A 19,269-nucleotide genomic window follows, 5' to 3' on the forward strand; every position below is an offset into this window, starting at 1 on the left:
AGAAAGTAAGGTTGAATATTTTGAAGACATCATCTAACCAAATTAATTTTAGGTTTAATGTGAGTCTAATAAAAATTCCAATGAGATTGTTTTGGAACTTATGAAATGATTCTGAAGTTCATATGCCATGATAATGGACAAGATGGTCTAAAACATTTTAAAAAGATGAGTAGGGGGAACTTGCCTGTAGATATTAAAAGATACTAAATAGTCATATAACTTTAATGGCTTCTCTAATTTTTATATTTGGTAATATTTCACATATTTTATAGTTATGTTTTGTTATAAAAGTCATATTATCTATTAAATTGTGTCTAAATTATTAAATATGTTAAAAGTAATTGACCACAACACATAGAAAATGAGTATTCCAGGCATTATTAAGTCAGGTTATATTTTTATTGACACAGACTCTAAACACCAGTCCCTTAGGGGCAGGGCTGATGGGCCGTGACTATCACCACTGCGCCCACAGTCCAGGCGCCCGTCATCTGTCACCTGAGCACTGCAACAGGTTTTTAACTGGTCTTAGTACCTCCGATACATTGTCTGCATAGCTGAGAGAATCATCTGCTTGGAAATAGACTGATCATGTGGCTTCCAGGCTTGCCAGCCATCCCTGGTTCCCTGCTCCGTGGCCCCCTCCACAGCTCTAGCCTCGTTGCCTGCACTCCAGCTGCCCAAAACATCTCATCTACATTCTCCCCTTTACGCCATGATCATTAATATCAATGCTCTTCACACACAGTTTTCTTCTGCATAGAGTGTTATTGCAATATCCTATTCAAACACATCCCAGGGTTTCAAATCTTAATTTAAAGCTCAAACTTGTTTGATATTTTATGGAAGCTCTAAAACAGTAGGGTCTTGATGACCACTGTCTGCCCGGTACTTAGACCAGTGGCTGCCACACTCTAGGAACTCAGTAAATTATCTGTTATATGAATGCATAAAATGGCATCTACTAATAGCTGTATTGCAATGTATTATGATTACTTATTTTCTTTTATCCTATTTGAGAGCAGGAATGTATTTTGGGGTGTTAATTATTTGTTTATTTACTTTAAGTTTGCCTTCAGTGCCTGGACATATGGTCAGGCTCAAAAAGTATTTGTCAAATGAATGAATAAATAAGTAAATAATATAATACTACAGCAAAAAGACATTAACATTACTAACTAGCACTAACACTATACACAGTCATTACTTGCTAAAAGAGTCAGTGCAAGATGCGTATTTATATGTTGCTTTAGAATTAATTGGTCTTTATTTCTAAGTGACAATTTTGGCTCTTCAGCAGTCCTTTCATCCTGTGATGCAGATGATTTGAGCACTGGTACCAAATGACTTAGTCTTTCATCTCTTGAGTTATCCCTTTGAATTATTAGGACTTCCTGGATAGCTGCCTTTACAGAATCCCTTTACTGGACAGAACTTTGGGCGTCAGCACTACTTTTGCTATTGTAACAATGTGTTAGGCACTTAGCATTTTTTGTATATCCCCCACCCCCAAAAATGTGGTAAACATTTTTTGTAAATAACAAAATTGTAAAGAGGAAACTGGGAAAAACCTAAAAGTATTATTCTGTGAAAACTCAATAATTGACTATATCTTTAAGCAGTAGACAGTCTAATTACAAATTCCACACATGTACCTTTATAACAATTTTTCCAAGATCTCTCCCTGTACAGAGAGATGTATATGTTTGCTTCTTATATGTATAGTGTCTTGTCAATGGGTTTCAGGCCTGGGCAAGTTCACTATGGATTCAGTGTGACCAAAGAATGTGTAGAACGTTCTTGGGGCGAAAGAGTTTATGACCCGGCTTGTTCTCCCGGCGGCAGGTCGAGCACTAGCATCTCTGCCTCGGCCCAGAGCACCGGCCGAGCTCTCTGTAGACTGCAGTAATAGCTTAGTGCCTAAAGGTGTGGAAGCGGCAGCCTGGCAACAGGCCAGGTACATCATCAGGTGATTTAAGTTCAGTGAGGATCCTGGCCAAAGGAACCTCAACTTCCCCACAATAGTTACTTGCAAGCAAAAAGATTGGATGCTTCCCAAAGAACTCTGTAATTAAAATATGTCCTGAATTCAGGCTATTCAAATTGGCCCAAGTTACTGACATTTATTTTATTTAGAAAACTCATGTAGCTTATCATTCTCTAATACAAATCACTTTCCACATAGCAAACTATTAAACAAGCAACTTCACAAATTCATATTTTTTGCTTTTTAAAAAATAGTTAAGAAAGACACACCATAATCAGTTTGAATTTGGGATTAAGTTTGCTCCCACTTAAGTAAAGAGAAAGCAAATAAATAGAAAAATTTACATGAGCAGATGTAAGTGTCTTCTTTCCTTTTTCTCAGTTAACATGGATTCTCACGTGACACTTCTGTGATGATAAATTTAATCAGTAAAGTGTCCCCAAGTCATTACTATCAATGTAGACCACTTTCTCCCCTAAAGCCTAAGAAGCTGGTAACTGGTAAAAACAAGAGGAAAAATAAGACATTCTGAAAGTAGCTTATGTTCTAAGAAAAAACATAATAGAATGTAGCATATTATTCAGCACAACCCTTTGAGAACACTGATACTTGGTATTGGTTTTATTATTTTATCTACTTGTTTCTTTATTTTTCCTTTAGCTTAATTAATTTCTTTGAAAAAAAATTTTTCCCATCCATGTGCATTAAACAACCAGGGGACTTAGACTTAACTCAGTCCGGTACAGTATGACAAATGCTTTTTTGTCTCTTTCCCTAGGCATACAACTGGATTTAGCATAACATACACACTTAGAACTCACAAACACCAGTACCTACAGAAAATGCTTACATGAAGCAGAATTATATGCAAGCCATCTATATGTTTTTTAAAAATGCATAATGTCATATAAACTACCAACTATTTCAAATGTTGCTAATGGCAAACAATGCTTCAATTACAATTCCCTTTAAGAAAATGAGAAATGATAGGTTTCCTGTCCTTTAAAACGATGAAATGCCATTCCAAGCCTTCTGGGGGTCAGTGCCTACCCTGTATTTTTGCAGCCATGAGAGACTGCTACAGTTCAAGCAATGGGTCAGTTGAGCTAAGAATTTATTTGAACTGAATATATTTACATTGGCTTTTGTTACCTTAGTATAATGGAAAAGCTAAAACTACCTGTATCTATCCAACCAGAAGCCTTGGTGACAAGGAAAAAAATTAATGCATCTATTAGTGATCAAAGAGCAACTTCTACCAATTACCAAGATGGCCTCAAAATATGGTAATGAGTTCTTTTGCTTTCTGTCCCTATTTATATGTACACAACAGCTAAATTACCTAATTGAGATCTGCCTGGAATAAGTTAAATGCTGATGTGTCCATATTTGTCTTGATTCTACTTCTCTTGATATTTGCTCAGCTTCATACCAATTATGGTGAACTGGTGAATACCAGGGTAGTGCAGCGCAATACTTATTGTATCAATGAATTGCATAGATTTCAAATATTACCAAAGGGGCCAGAAACATGAGAGCAGGTAAAAGCATTCATATCAAACTGACAGGGTGCATGAACCTGCATCTGGGCTGCCTTACATATTCAGGAGTGGCCAGTGTTGGGACCAGGTGTTCTGACTCACTTCTGTTACACAAGAGCAACATGAAAAGTTTGGGATTGCATTAAGCTAGAGCCCACACACCTCTAACAGGAGGTTTCTGAAAGAAGCTAAGGACAATGTCATCACCACCAGCTCGTTCAAAAGATTTACATCTGAACTAACCGATCTAAAAGTCAGATTTAACCTCTTGTGAAGGAACTCATAGGATTTAATAGTGGCACCTTCTTCTAAAGACCAGGAAGAAAAATGTAGAAGTCTGGACATAACTTTTGCAGTAGGCAATGAACGTCAATGTTGTTCACAGTCAAACCTCAGCACCTTGAACTTCGGCAGATACCTTTGTCGAGGAAGTAGGCACTGCTGGAAAGGGCTTTTGGATGCTGAACGAATTTATTTTTTCCCTTTATACTTGATACACTTTGAAAATACAGAAAACCCTTGGTTGAACCACATAAACCCTGTATTTATCAGATTATTAGTCTGTGTGCAACTTCTCGTACATTTTTGAGGATAGCATCTGTCTTAAGGCATTTTTAAAATTAGGGCTTTCTCGTGAATGTGGTAAAAATGGAATTTATAACAAGGTCACTAATGGAATGCATTTGCATGACTCACTTATCCTTTTATAGGATACGCATGGCCAGACACAGTGTGTTATCTACAGTGTTTCTAAAATTACCTCTCCGGGATTTTTTGTCCAGCTTTAAGGAACTTCAAAGAAAGAGTAAATGAAACATTTTTCTCCTGACTTTAAAAGCAAGTAAATGATTTTTAAATGAAATGTCTTTAAATTTAATGTCTTAGGGATTGTGTACAGGAAACTGCATTTTAACAAGTATTCACAATAGCAATAATCGAAAAGTTGGGGGAAAATCAAATTTACATACAGGCTTTAAACTTTCTAGTCTCCAAATAGATGGTCTATGTACTAGGAAAATGCTTCCTTATATATTCTGTGTTTTAACAATAACTACAACTAGAAAATAAAACAAGCAAAACAAACAAAAATCTTGTTTCAGTGTTTAGAGGTGATTTGGGCTGGTGTGATTTCTCCTCTATAATGGAGCAAATCATTTCCACCCCCCACCACCCCGCAATTCGTGAGTAACAAGGAAAGCTTTGAGCCAAATATACACTTTCTACAGCTTACCTGAACATTTCATAAGTCTTAAAGTATCTATAATTTTTAATTTGTAATGAACAAAGGATAGCCTGTTACTGCTTAAACTGTTTAGGTGTAACCCCATTTTCCTTTTGCTTTTTGATATTTCATTTGCAGCTGGATATTCAGTCACCACCAACACTGGCCCTACCTATTATCATTCACACAGAGAGAAGTAATTTATTGAGAAAAGTATATGAGAGCTCAAACTTCTTATTTTATCAAATTCAGAATGTTTTACTTTCTTCTTAGTACGAAAGCCTGTTGCTTTTTGGTCATATAACACTTGAGGTAGAAGGCCACATAGAAAATAAAAAGAAATGAAGTTAGAGTCAAGCTCAAGTTCAGTCTTACGTGGGAAAGCTTGGGCATGCGCCCCAGGCCCCCAGGGGTCTGAGAGCCTGGTGGCAGCGCCGGTCTTTCCAGTTCCGGGAGCTCCTGGAGCGTCTGGCAGTTCTCTGCAGCCTTAACAGATGCAAGTTAAAGGGAGGGAAGGAGCTGCATTCAGCCTCACCCCCACAGCCTGGCAGGGCATCAGAAACCCTGGAGCACATTTCTTTTCAAAAACAACTGAACAAGGGAAAATGAAGATCAGGGCGGTGGAGCTACAAAATGGAGGGTGGCAGAAAGGCAGCGCCAGGTCTGCCTGCAGGTCTTTCTTCTCTGTAGACCTGAAGTCAGTCTTCAGACGTTCATGAGTCAGCTTTGTCATCTGTATTTCTGGGACCTAAGATAATGGCACTGTCTTTTATCCATCACAAAAAATTTCGGTGTCTTGGCCCTGGGAAGAGCATTCAAACACTCTGCCATTTAAACTGACTAAAACTTGGATGAAACATTTGATATTTGAAAGAGTTGATTTAAAGGATAGTTAAATACCCATTTCTCCAGCTTTTACCTCTGTTTTAAGTGATGTCATAAGAGAGCAATGCTCCTAGATTATTTTAGCTTCTTGCAGAAATGTCTTCTAAAGGTTAAGACTTAATGTTTTTATGGTTTAAAACCAAACCTCGAACATATAACTTTGTAGTCATTGTCTGTTTTTTAAGAATCCCCATGATAAATTCCTTCTTGGATTCAGTCAGTAAAAATCTTTTTCTTTAGGTAGATTTTAATCCAACTTTTACTGTGCAGAGAGAGATTAAATAAATCTGCTTCTTTTTTTAAAATTGACTTCCAAATTCATGGTGCACCTATAACAACAAGCCATTCTAAATTCCTGTTATAATGAACTAACTCTCTCTCCTTCTCCCTTTCTAATTAGAGATACTCATACCTGAGATCTATAGATTACCTGTTCCAGGGTCATCTAGAAGGCTTTTAAAAAATACAGGTCCCTGATCCACACCCCAGAGATTCTGATACTGTGGTTCTTGAAAGGGACTTAGGAATGTGCACTTTATTCAAGCAAGGCTTATGGTCATCATGCACCCTGAATTGGAACACAGATCTAAGTGGTTTTGTCTGGTCTTTTAGTAGTGTTAGGTAATTCAAATCTTTATTGTTTTCTAATTGAAAAATATGACTAATTTGAGCTATTCACATACCCATACAGTATTTTTTTTTTCCAAAGAGGTAAGATGATAAGGTAACAGATGACCAGCGGAAAGGAATGACATTCTTCTCTGAAAATATGTAAAACTCACATGGAAGTGTGTTGCTTATCATTAAGGCCATATTAAGAAAAATACATATATAGAGAAATCAAGGAATCCTGGAAAGAAAAACCTAGCAAGCCTTTTGCAGAAAGGGATAAAACTTCAGACTTCTAGTTTCCAGGTACTTAAGGACAGGATCCTAAATTATTTGCAGTTTTTGTTTTCTTCAAAGCTTTTTCATGCAAAAAATTTTGTTGCCTTATACACTAATTGCAGGGGTTTGATTACTAGATAGTTTCTAGTTTTTAATCTAAAGGTATAGAAATCAGCATAACATCCACTTGGCCACACAAATTTTAAAATCTTTGTTTTAAAAAATTTTTTAAAGAAATATTCTTCATAACATAAAAGTATGAAATTGATAGTAAATAATTCATTTTTTTAATATGTAAATGAAATATGATGCATCCTTTATCAAACTAATCTTTACTTTTTATAAAATTCACGTAGCAAAGTATCTAATGTTCCCATAAAGAATTACATAAAAACAAATTGCACTAACAATTGGTCACAACTTGCCTAATGAGTTTGAAAATGCATATAAATAAAAATATAGTAGTTAGCTGGTTTTTAAATTATTTAGATTTTTTAAAAACATGACAAATGACTACAAATATGTAGCCTCCTTTGGCTATAACTAATAGAAACAATCAAAATGGTAAAAACAGTGATAATTATGCTTTTAAAAACTGCAATGGCACTAAAAACTTGGGAAGGTACTACCCATAGTTCATGAAATTCAAGAAATTTCTGCTTTGTATAGTGCAAGTGGAGCCAGCTAGAATGAAGATACTTAGAGGTGAATCACAGGTCACTTTTTGAAGAAAGCCAAACAGCCTCACAAACAGCATACAATCTAGGAGAATTAATTTTATTGTTTTTGAGAGGCAAAGGTCAAAGAACCCTGAGAGAGGGAGGAACTCTTATCACTGCTGTAAATCAGAGTCAGCTGCATGAAGAAATGCCCAGACTTGTCCAGCTATGCTTAAAGGAAAGCTGGCTCTCTACTGGTTTGATTGGGTGATGCCATTTCCTTAAACAAAAAGAACTAAAACCTGTAATAGAGAATTTTTAGAAATTAACAATAACAATAAATGTTTCACATAAAATTGTTGAGATACAGCCAAAATTACTTCTAGACAATAAATACTAATATTCATGGCTAAATAGGAAGGAATAAAAACAAATTAATTAAATATCCAACTCAATAAATTAGGACTAAAACAAGAAAATAAGTCCAGGATAACCAAGAGAAAAAAAAAGCAGCTAATATTTGAGTTCACTCTTCAAGTTTCTTTGTATGTAAGATTTCATTTAGCCTTCTCTATCACCCAAAGAAATCAATACTACTAATGATATTGTTTTAAATATGAGGAAAAAGAGATGGAGGGAGTTGTATTTTAAAAATGCAAAAGTGGAATAATTAATTTAAAAATACTTAGTTTTTAGCAAAAATAAACACAAGAATAAATATTACAGATACCCATTATTAGAATGCAGAAGATGATATATCATCACAGATATAAAGATAGGCAGAAAGTTTAAAAGGGTATATTTAGCTCTCAATCTTGAAAATACCAAGAAATTGTTGAATTTTTAATAAAATGTGTAAATCACCAACTTTGGCTCAAAAAATGGTAAAAATATGAAGATCAAAGAATTGAAAATATTGTCAATAAATTATTCAAAATAATGGCACAGCCCTGGCTGGATTTGAAAGATCGTTGGGTGAAGAATCAATTCTTACATATTCCAAATCTCAATTACCCCTCCATCCCTAAAAATAACCTCTTTTCTCACTGCTACCCTCTCTTTGCCTCTTCCAAAATATATGTGTGTGTTAATAAAAGAATGCAGAAGATATATTGCTAAAACTACACACCAAATAGTAGGGAAGCCAAAAGCAGAGGGTTTTCAACACAGATCTAAAAGAATGGAGGTGAACCATGTGTTTACCAGCGGGGCGAAGCTCAGCGCAGGTCAGAGGAAGCCTGGGCGACGGAAGAGGACCCGCCTGAAAGAGCGGACGGGGATGACCTTGGGGTTGCAGGGCAACGGCGGGCACAGTAGGCCATTCGTAGTCAGACTGATTGAAATTCAAAATATGTTCAAATTGATTCTTGCACCCGTTCGTCATTCCCCCATTCCCATCAACTACACAAAGAGGAGCTGGGAGCCAGGTGGGACCATAACTAGGGTTCTGAAAGGAAGATGCGGGGAAAGAAAGGGGAACGGAGGGAGGGGAAATAGTGAGGGAGGGAAAAGGACGCTAGCCAGCTCTCCGGGGATGAACAGGACACCAGGACAGATACTCTTGCCCTCAAGCCCCCTTTGTTTGAACACTTGGGGATCATCAGTTTAGCTGGGCGAGCGCTGGCCGACCTGCTGAGGCACCCGCTGTCAGCCGACTGTCTAGACACGCTAGGCCTCAGTCAGCCCCCCTGCCGCTTCATTCCTAAAATGGGAATCGGTAATCTACAATCACCAGGTATTTGAAGAAGGACGTATTTCAGCAATGTGCAAGAGAAGGACCAAGAGACACAAACTGTGAACTTATAGCAGAGGAAAGAGCATAGTTTGGAGAACAAGAGAGAAAAAAAATTCTCGAAATCACGTTCTCCCAGATTCCCTCTACTAAAAGGGAAAAATGCTATAAATGACATTATTAGTTCAACTGGCAAAATTAGAATAAGATGGAAGATTAGATTTAAGATAAATTTACTAAAGTTGATAACTATACTGTTATGTAAGAGAGCACTCCTACTCTTAAGACGTACATGCGAAAGCATTTAGGGATAAAGAGGTATGATGTTTGTAAGTTACCCTTAAATGTTAAATACATATATATATATATATATATATATACAGAGAGAGAGAACACAGTCCTCTTTATCCTTTGTGGAAAGTCTAAATGGAGAAATGAAGCAGCAAGGCAAGAACCTTATTTAGAGGTTATAGATGGTTAAACAGAAGAATTCACCAAGAGAGTCAAATGCAGTTACTTCCAAAAGGGGAAATTAGGTAGTAAACTGTTAGTTTGCACGAAGAACATTGTAAAACTATTGACTCTAAATTCTGTGCCTGTATAACTTGAACAAATAAAATTTAAAATAAATATAAAGACTGAGATATAGAGATAATGGGGAGAGGAAATGCAGGATGGGTGCTAGTGGCCTCGGTGTGAGAATGGAGGCTTGAGACACTGTCCGTGGGTGATGGGACAAGGGAGAGGTCTCTGGTTTGAAAGTACATACAAGCTCTGAAATACAACTAAGTAATATAAATTTAAAATAAAACACATAAAGCAGAGTGAGACATAAAAAATGCGATTTCTATTTTCAATGAATTGGTGAGGGTCTGATTTGCTGCAGCAGTAACATCTGAGGGGGGAGTGTGAGTGTGCTAAGTGGTCACCCAGGGCACAAGCACTTTAGGAAAAGGGACAGAATGGGCTCTTCTGAAATGAGTACGAAGGATGATGAGGAAGAGAATCTAGGGTGCATGGGGGGGGAGCACCAGATCATACATGTCATGATCCATCACGCTGAGGACTTGGGTGGATCGGCTGCTCCACGGCCCAGACAGCAGCATGTCAGCCCTGCTCCTGTCTTGGGTCTCTTGATCTCCAAAATACTTCATCTTTAAAAAATTAATACATTCGCCCATGCTTCTGTCTTCTTTCTGCTCCAAGCATGCCTCTCACTTCTCTCTCTCAAGTGCGCCTAATGTCGCCTTTCCACTGTTTTAAAGCCACATGTGCTGTGCCCGAGTCCCCCATCGCCAGGCTGCCCAAGGTGAACCCAGCTGAAGTTGCCCCACTAGCCGGAGCCCCATCCCGGTCCCTGCTCACCTCTGCACAGACCTGCAGTGGCCCTGCTTCCGAGAGTGGCATAAAGGCTGGTGCCTTCCCCTCACTAACTTCCTCAACTTGCAATGTCTGTACGTGAATTCACTACATGGAAAACCTAAGAAAACCAAGCAAAAACTATTAGAATTCTTTAGAAAGTTTAAAACTAATTTAAACTAAATTTAAAAAATTTAAAAACTCAATATTCATAATTAGTAGGTTTTCTTATGCTAGTAACAATGAAAATAAATCCATAGCCATAAATACTATAAAAGACTTAGGAATAAGTTTAATAGTAAATATTCAGGGTATATGTATATATAATCTACAACATTTTGCAGAGATGAAATAGAAGATTGGCATGAGTAAAGAAGTCGCACCTCTTGGCTAGAGAAAGCAAAGCTCAAAAGTCTTTTTGAATTTGAATTGAGTCTAAATTTTATTTGGAAGAAAAAAAGGCAACATAGGTAAACATTCACAAAGAAACTTGAGGATTGAGTTGCTTTCTCTGTACTCACACACATATGGTAAATATATACACTTACATATTATGTTAATTTAGTAATTAGTTAATTAGTAATTTCAGCTGTAAAACTGGCAAAAGAAAACATCAACAGATGAGTACCATGAAATAAAAACCCCAGGAGGAGACTGGACTCCTGACTTGTTAGCGGGGTTATCTCTAGCTAGGGATGTAAAAATAGCTCCTTGGTAAACCAGAGTACTGGTTAGATCCTCTGAGAAGCAGGCATTGAGATGGATCTAGAAGTTTTAAAGTGTCCTGGGGAGTAACACTTGGGAGGGGAAAAGGGAGAACGCAGGCTGGCACGGCTGCTGTCATACCAGAAAGCAGACCTCACCAAAGTGAGCTCTGGCACCAGGGGGAGCAGTGGGCCACACTCCTACTGAGTGGGAAAAGCAGAGACCTTTAGCAGCCCCCTTGCGCGGTCGCCAGCTGGAGGCCAGCCAGGGGAGAGCATGGGCCTCGGGAGCTGAGGCGACTCGGGGGTGCCCACAGCGGGAGGCCGGCGGCCCCCATAGCCCTCATGGCAGAGCAGCAGACTCCTTTCCAAGGAGGCCACAAACAGTGTGTCTATAGAAACCAGTGAAAGGAAAAAGTTACATTTCAACCTCACTCTATAGGCTGAAATCAATTCCTAATGAGTTAGCATTACATGTAAAATACAAAACAAAAAAAGCAACAATGACTATTTCAAGACTTGCATAATCTTCAGCTGGGAAAAGATATTACATGGAAGACAGAAGTAAAGGGGGAAAATGATAAGTTACATAAAAACCACAACCCCATACATTGTAAAACAATGTAAAAATTTAAAGGCGAGTGATAAATTCAAACAAAATAATTGAAACAAACATTAAAGATAATGGTTATTTAGTTTTGGATAAGAAGTTGTTAGACTCAGTTGAAAAAAGGCAAATACTCCAATAAAAATGTCTAAGAACCTGAATATGGTGAAAGTAGAAAGCCGAAGGTGTCAGGGAAATAGGATAAACATTGTCATACTGTGAGAAGGTAAATTAGACTAAGACACCTTTTCCCTATCAGATTATTATCACCAACTCCTACATGATAATACCCAGAGTTGGCAAAGATTGCAAAAAGGAAAACGTCCATGTATCATTTAAAATTTTGGTTTATTTTTCTGATGATCATGTGTCCAAACTGAAACTCTACTTTTTGTTCACCGCAAAATGTGTTTGTGAAGAAACTCACGATAGTAGTTTTCTGAGTGAGAAGTAATGACATATCACTGATTAAAACATTTTTATTTAAAAAATTATAAAAATTTAACATAATAAATGATATTTAGTTTGAAAAATAAACCTGAAGTTTACACTTTTTCATAAAAAAGGAGACACTAGTGACCTAAAAGAACTTGTTCTTACAGGCTTTGAAAAGGTCATAGAGAACACACGCACACACACACATACATCATATATATATATACTATACACACACACCCACAAACACACGCACATGATCCTTCATAGGAAAAACTGGTGCTGACATTAAGGAAAAAACAATAAAAGAGGCAATGCAGTAAATCGGAAAGAGCACTGAGATGGGAGTCTGGACCCGTCTAGGTCTAGGATGGAGTACATCTCTGGAGCCCGGTGGGTTCCCACAGCTGTTGCTGCCTACTGTCCCGTGGGTTAGTTCTCCCTGCTTTTTGTTCTTGTCTTCCCAGTGAGCATCCTTCAGACTGCTGTTCAAAGGATCTCTGATTTCTCCAGAGAAGAAACTTTCTTAATGTCTGGCTTCTTTGTATCTTTCTAGCTTCCATCCTCTTGCCACAGAGAGCTACTTTGAGTTTCACTGATACACCAGAAGCTCTGTCTTTCATGATGTTACTCATGCTATTTGCTCCCTGGAATATCCACATTAGCAATTCATCGAATTCCTACTTACCTTTCAAATCGGATCAAGCATCACCTCTGCTGTGGAGTTTTCCTAGACAGTCCCATTATGAGTTTTCACTGGCAGTTGCACCGTACATTTATTTAAGTTGACCATATTGTTATATGCATGAGATACAGAGAAACAGACAGAGAGGAGAGAGAGAGAGAATATTTAAAATGGGCAAGTAAGTGGAGCCACCAGCCATTCCATCTGAGAGTCTACATTCCAGTGTGAGCAAAAGCCCCGTGGTTACAGCAGGGAGGAGATGTGAGCCTGCTCTCCTTTCGGAGGCCTCCGCTCTCCCGGGACCTCACAGGGTGGGCATCCTCCACTGCTTAGGAGCATTTCGTAAAACTTGGCGGCTGATGCAAGCCAGATACCTCATCTGATACCCAACTGAAGAAAACACCCATCTTTCCAAATGCTTGAAAAACAGCAGACTGATTTAGATTCATTGAGAAAGAGTATTAAGTCTCCAACCTGATACCTTCTTAAGGAATTTTCAAGGATAATTTTGACTATATAAAATTGTTTACCCTAAGTGTTGAGTTTATATTCTAACCACATAAAATGTGACTTTATCAATCTTACAGTCTGGTTCTCTCATACTGAAAGTTTTTATTTATACGGTTTTGAGCTATTTAAGGAATATATCTAGAATATACCAGGTGTTGAGCAAATGTTTATAAAATGTACAAGTGGTGTGGCTGAAGATCTTAGTGATCTGGCGTTGCCGAAAACAATTACCAAATCTGACAAGTATATATGTCAAGATGTGAAATAATGTCAAGCAATGCTCTTTAGGAAGACATCTTTAGAGATAACAGAAGCTTTCAAGACATGCTCCCAAACTGACATGATGTCACATTTTTAGGCCACAGAGAAAGTATTTAGAATAGTAACACTTTGAGCTCTCCTTAACTCAATCAAACCAAATATTTTCCCTGGTCTTAGATGAAGCTTTAGATAGAATATATTTCTTAGGTCTTAATCTGCATATGGATGATAACAATAATGTTTCAAAGCATTTAACATATCATTTAATGGCAAGTTTATTTGCACCTGTACTAACAGATCTGTATATATGCAGTTTTAGAATTTTTCACGGAAGAAACTGAAAATTCTATTTATTTTATACTTGCTTTATATATGTCACAGTGAATCCAGCTAGGATTTATGATGTAGGATGAAGCTCCTTCAAACTATACATGTGTACTACATACAAAAGGGACATTTTAATGGTAGAAAAAGAAAATGATCATGAAATTAGGTTGAAAAAGAGCAATTCAATTTCCAAAGAAATGGGAGATGAACCTTGCTTCTGGACAAGTAATAGAAACTCTTAGGGTTATTGTGAGGGTTTAATTAACCAATATTTGTGTATATTATTATATCTTAGTAATTGCTTAGAACAGTAAGTAGCATATCACAAGGATATACATTGCATCACAAGCAAATTACATCACAAATACATTGAAGATTTATTAACATTTTTAGCATTTTAGAAAACAATTCTTTGCTATAAAAATGTGGAAAGGACTTAAGGTTTAAGCCTTTTTTGACTCACGTCAGTATAATTAATAGTCATTTGGCTTTTCTTTCTGCATACTTTAATAGGCCAAATAGTTCTTTGTGGCTTTTATGAAAAACTAAAAAACAGTCTAAGACCCCAACGCCCAATTTCCCATGTCTCATTCACCAGAGCTGACCATTTTTCAATTTTAGCTGTTCTTTTTGCCATTTATTTCTGTATTTTTGTATACCAAGCTTATAATGATATTACTTGATTTCTCAACTTTACCATGATCTGCTGAGCTTCTTATTAAAGGAGGTGGGAATTTAACTCTCCTGCCTCTAATAAACAAATGTAGTTGCCAGTCCCTCACTCCCTATCTTCCCAATATGATTAGGTAATAATTTTTTTTATATTACTTTGTCTATATGAATGGTATTCAAAACTGCTCTGTGTACTGTGCCAGTTATATTTGCTTTCTTGCAAAACGTTTTGATTTTCTTTGAAGTCAGTAGGTTAACTAGTGTATTAGCTTCCTAGGCCTGCCATCACAAATTACCACAAACGGGATGACTTAAAGCAACAGAAAATTATTCTCTTAGTTCTGGAGGGGATAAGTCTGGAAGGGCCATGCTCCCTGTGAGGGCTCAAGGGAAGACCCCTGCTGTGTATCTTCTAGCCCCGAGGTTGACCACCAGCAGTCCTAGGCCTTCCTTGGTTTGCGGCTGCATGATTCCTCTGTCTGCCTTAGTCTTCACAAGGCTTTCCTGGCCTTCTTCCCTGTATGTTTTTGTATCTCCAAATCTCACTTCTAAGGATTCTAGTCATGAGATTTAGGGCCCGCCCTAATCTAGTACAACCTCCTTTTAGCTTGGTAATATGTACAAAGACCCTATACACAAATGAGACACATATATGGCTGAAGGTGTGGGGGTTCGGCTGGATTTCAACATATCTTTTGGGGAATATGATTTAACCCATAGCACCAACTAATCTAGTCATGTGCTTTCTGTCTGACAGGATCTAGAGGAGCTCAAATATTTGAGACTTGAAATGCCAGATGTGTGTTAGCCTTTATGTTTCTTTTAATGTAGGAGAAAAAGCTGTATCTTCCAAAATTTCTGTTTATTTATTCTAATTTAACCTCATCAAGGCACTCTTACCTCACTCTGTCACTGTTAACTCAAAATTGTTGCAGATAATATCGTGAACACCAGGTTGAAGTTAAAGCGAGCAGTTTGTGTACCTTTTTGAAAACATAAAATGCATATTGTAAGAGGCAAGGAGAAAAGTCAGGCACAAAAGCTGATGCTGGACTGCAGGAAGTCACGTTTCACAACAAAAAGTAAGGCCTGAGGGTCGCCCTGGAGGGGCGCTGTGTTTTGTACTGAGGGGTCCACCTGCTGGGCCCGCCAGTGATTCCTGTACCCAGAATGTGCATGCTGGCATTCCTTGAGCCCCATTCTGGCCTGCTCCGCTCTCTGCACGCTCTTCTGGGCCATTAAGTCCCTGAGTGAGCTCAGTTCAAAGAATTAATTAGGAAGTTATTTTAAAGATACTCCATATTCTCGGAGCAGTTGAAATGCTGTCGAGTCGCTCTATTGTATAATTAAGGATACCACTTCTGTGTATTTTCCCAGCATAAGACAAATCTGCTTTTTTCTCTGAGGCACCTGATAATTTCCATTGCTGAAGAAGGAAAGATCACAAATTGAATTTCTGGAAGGACACTCCTGCACTGCATTTGCACGGCACAGGCTCTGCCTCAGAGCTCACCGAGGCACCTTGGGCTCTCGTGGCCGTGAGAACCAGGACGGTGCGATGCAGGTGCTGGTGGTGGAGGCGGGCTGGCTGGTCCGGAGCGGCTGTTAGGGGCTGGTGTCCAGAGCTGGGAAATGGCAATGGCACTTGCAGCTTTCTGTGTTTCAAAGGTTTCTCCCCTGGGGAGAAAAATTCTATTTTATATTTTAACTCAGTCACCAAACAAATTAAGCTTAAAAAAAAATCTGATTATAAAGATTTTTTTATGTACTATCAATTTTGGGGGGTTTGTGAGTTACTACATACCTCCTAAAACATCACAATGTGATACTCTAGCAGGACCAGGACAGGGTTTGGTGTGTGTGTGTGTGTGTGTGTGTGTGTGTGTGTGTGTGTGTGTGTGTCGGGGGACATCATAATGAAGGGGAAGGTGAGCAAACATACTTCCTAGTACTCCTAATACTGTGAATTTAGTGACATTCCATTTTTCTCCTTTGGATATTGACTGAAGGTGGAAAATTTCTTCTCTGAAGTATCTGCTCCTAATTGCTATTCACTGTAGAGAAAGATTCCCATTTCTTCCTTACTCACACAGTAATAAAAATAATTCTCCAGTTACTAGTTTATCTTTGTAGAAACCCAGTCATAGTGCCACACTGTTTATGTTTACAAAAGCTGGACAAAATTTTTAAAAAGCTATTTAAAGGCAATGAAAAGCACCTAAAAGCAGACAGAACCAGGAGAAGAGCTTACTCCTAAGAAACTGCTACTGCAACAGGTAAGAACTGTGAGTTTGTGACTTTTTCTCCAAAGGTGTTCCCCATAGATAGAAAATTACAACTTTACCAGCTCAAGGTGGCAGGAGAGAAAGGTCAGGCAAAGACTTGGAGATAGGACAAAGAAAGCATGAACAATAAAAAAAATATTTGATAAACTGGACTTCATTAGCATATGTGAACAACACAGTATTATTCATCGGAGAAATACAAGTTCAGTATAATGAGGCAACCACTACACATCTACTAGAATGGCTGAAAGAAAAAACACTTGCAATACTAAATGTTGCCAAGGATTTGGAGCAACTGGAACTCCGTATGCTTTCCCTGGGAATGCAAAATTGTATGGCTACTTTGGGAAACAATTTGAGAGTTTCTGATAAATATAAACTTTTCATATGTCCCAGCAATTCCACTCAAAAGTATTTACCCAAAAGAAATATATATGTATAGTGCATATTGAACAGTCATAGTAGCTTTCTTCATAATATCCAAAAACTAGGAAAAAAAATGTCCATCACAGGTCAGTGTATTCAAAACCATGCCGAGTAAAGGAAGCCATGCACAAAAGAGTACATATTGTGTGATTCCATTTATGTGAAGTTCTAGAAAATGCAAACAAACCTGTAGAGACTAAATAGATCACTGGAAGCATTGTATTTGGGGATGCAGATGTTGAACTCCAAAGTTCACAAGAGAGTTTTGGAATGACAGAAATCTGTGTCTTGAATATGGTGTTGGTTACACAGTTGCCTTTGTCAAAACTCTTTGAACTATATACTTGTTCATAGTTGAATGGGTGCAGTTTATGGTATGTAAGTTATACCTCAATGGAGCTTCTTTTTAAAATAGAGAGGGAGGAGGTGGGACACATTAAATACAGAATGATTCCAAATATATAGAATGTATCTTCCTAAAAATGGATCAGTAGAGTCTCCTCAAACCTCCAAATGAATACTTTATACAGTCTCACAAGCTCGGATTTTGGGTGCAGGGTCATGTCCATAAAACCACCACTGCCTGTCACCTTGGTTGGGTTGGCCAAAATCAGGTGGCAATTCTACCTGCTGCTGGCCAGGTGAGCATGCCCACTGGTCTTCCCCTCCAGTGTGGAAGATTTAGATTAAGGGTTAAATACAGGAATACTGATTTTGTCCTCAGACATCATTTCTCCAGCCCATCTTTACCAGTTTAAAAAGTAAATACATAACATTGGTCCTCAGTGGAGTCTGAGTCCATTTAAACTATTTAAGTCGTGGGTGTGATGGTTAATTTTGTGTCAGCTTGACTGGACCACAAGGCACTAGATCCTTGGTTAAACATTATCCTGGGTGGGTCGGTGGTTATGCTTCTGGATGAGATTAATATGTGAATCTGTTGACTGAGTAAAGCCCTCCTCGGTGTAGGTGGGTGTCATCCCACCTGTTAATGTCCTGAAAAGAGCAGAATACTGAGTAAGGGAGAATTCTCTTTCTCTCAGTCTCTCTCTCTCTCTCTCTGACTATCTGGGCAGAGACACTGGTCTTCCCCTGTCTTTGGATCTAGGCTTAAACTGGAAATACACCATTGTCCTCCTGGACCTCCAGCCGGCCGACTGCAGACCTAGGACGTCTCAGTCTCTATAACCACATGAGGCAATTCCTTATGAAGATACCTTTATACACATATATGTATATATGATATATATATATAACTTTATATATATGTATATCTTTTATGTTTGTATTATATACATATAAATAATTTTATGCAAAATATAAATACATAATTATATTTAATATATAATATATTAAATATGCAATATGTATAACTATATAATAATCATAATTATATAATATATACATTTTGTGTGTATACACACACACACACACACACACACACACACACATATATATATACAATTGTTTCTATTTCTCTGGAAAATCCTAATACATTAAGCAAAGGAGTATGACCAGCCCCTAGAGAGGCCTGGAAAGTCTATTAGCATATAACACATTATACAAATTGAAAGTTGGTAGCTAGACTAAGTGCTCTGAGGCCTCCATCCACCAGAATTTTTCATATTGTGCATTCTATATTCTCTGTTATAAACACTGAATTCGTAGAACCTTGAATAATATGAACAAAAAGAATTTGGAGCCCTAAAACCAAAAGAAAGAGCAACTTACATTTGTTTGCATGTTAGAACAATTCTATCCCTTGGGAATAAATCATATAATCGGGACACTTTTTTTGTTCAGGACTGTAAGTCTTTTGGGCAGGGCAGATTCTCCCTGATTGGAGGGCTATAAAAGAATCTCAGTCACAATTTTGTGCTCTGCAATCCTCTGCGATAAATTGGCCAATGTTTTCTGTCTCCTGTACACCCACTCCCATCCATCTACTTCACACAGATTCTGAACTAAAATTCTGAGTCCCAAATAATTTTATATGGTGTTTCCTTCTTTCCTTTGTGGGTCACTTTATCCAGTACTAGGCTCCAGAAAAGTGAGACATAACAAAATGCATCAAGAAGTAGTTC

Source organism: Manis pentadactyla, chromosome 12 (genome assembly GCF_030020395.1).
Source record: "Manis pentadactyla isolate mManPen7 chromosome 12, mManPen7.hap1, whole genome shotgun sequence".
Taxonomy (NCBI): Eukaryota; Metazoa; Chordata; class Mammalia; order Pholidota; family Manidae; genus Manis; species Manis pentadactyla.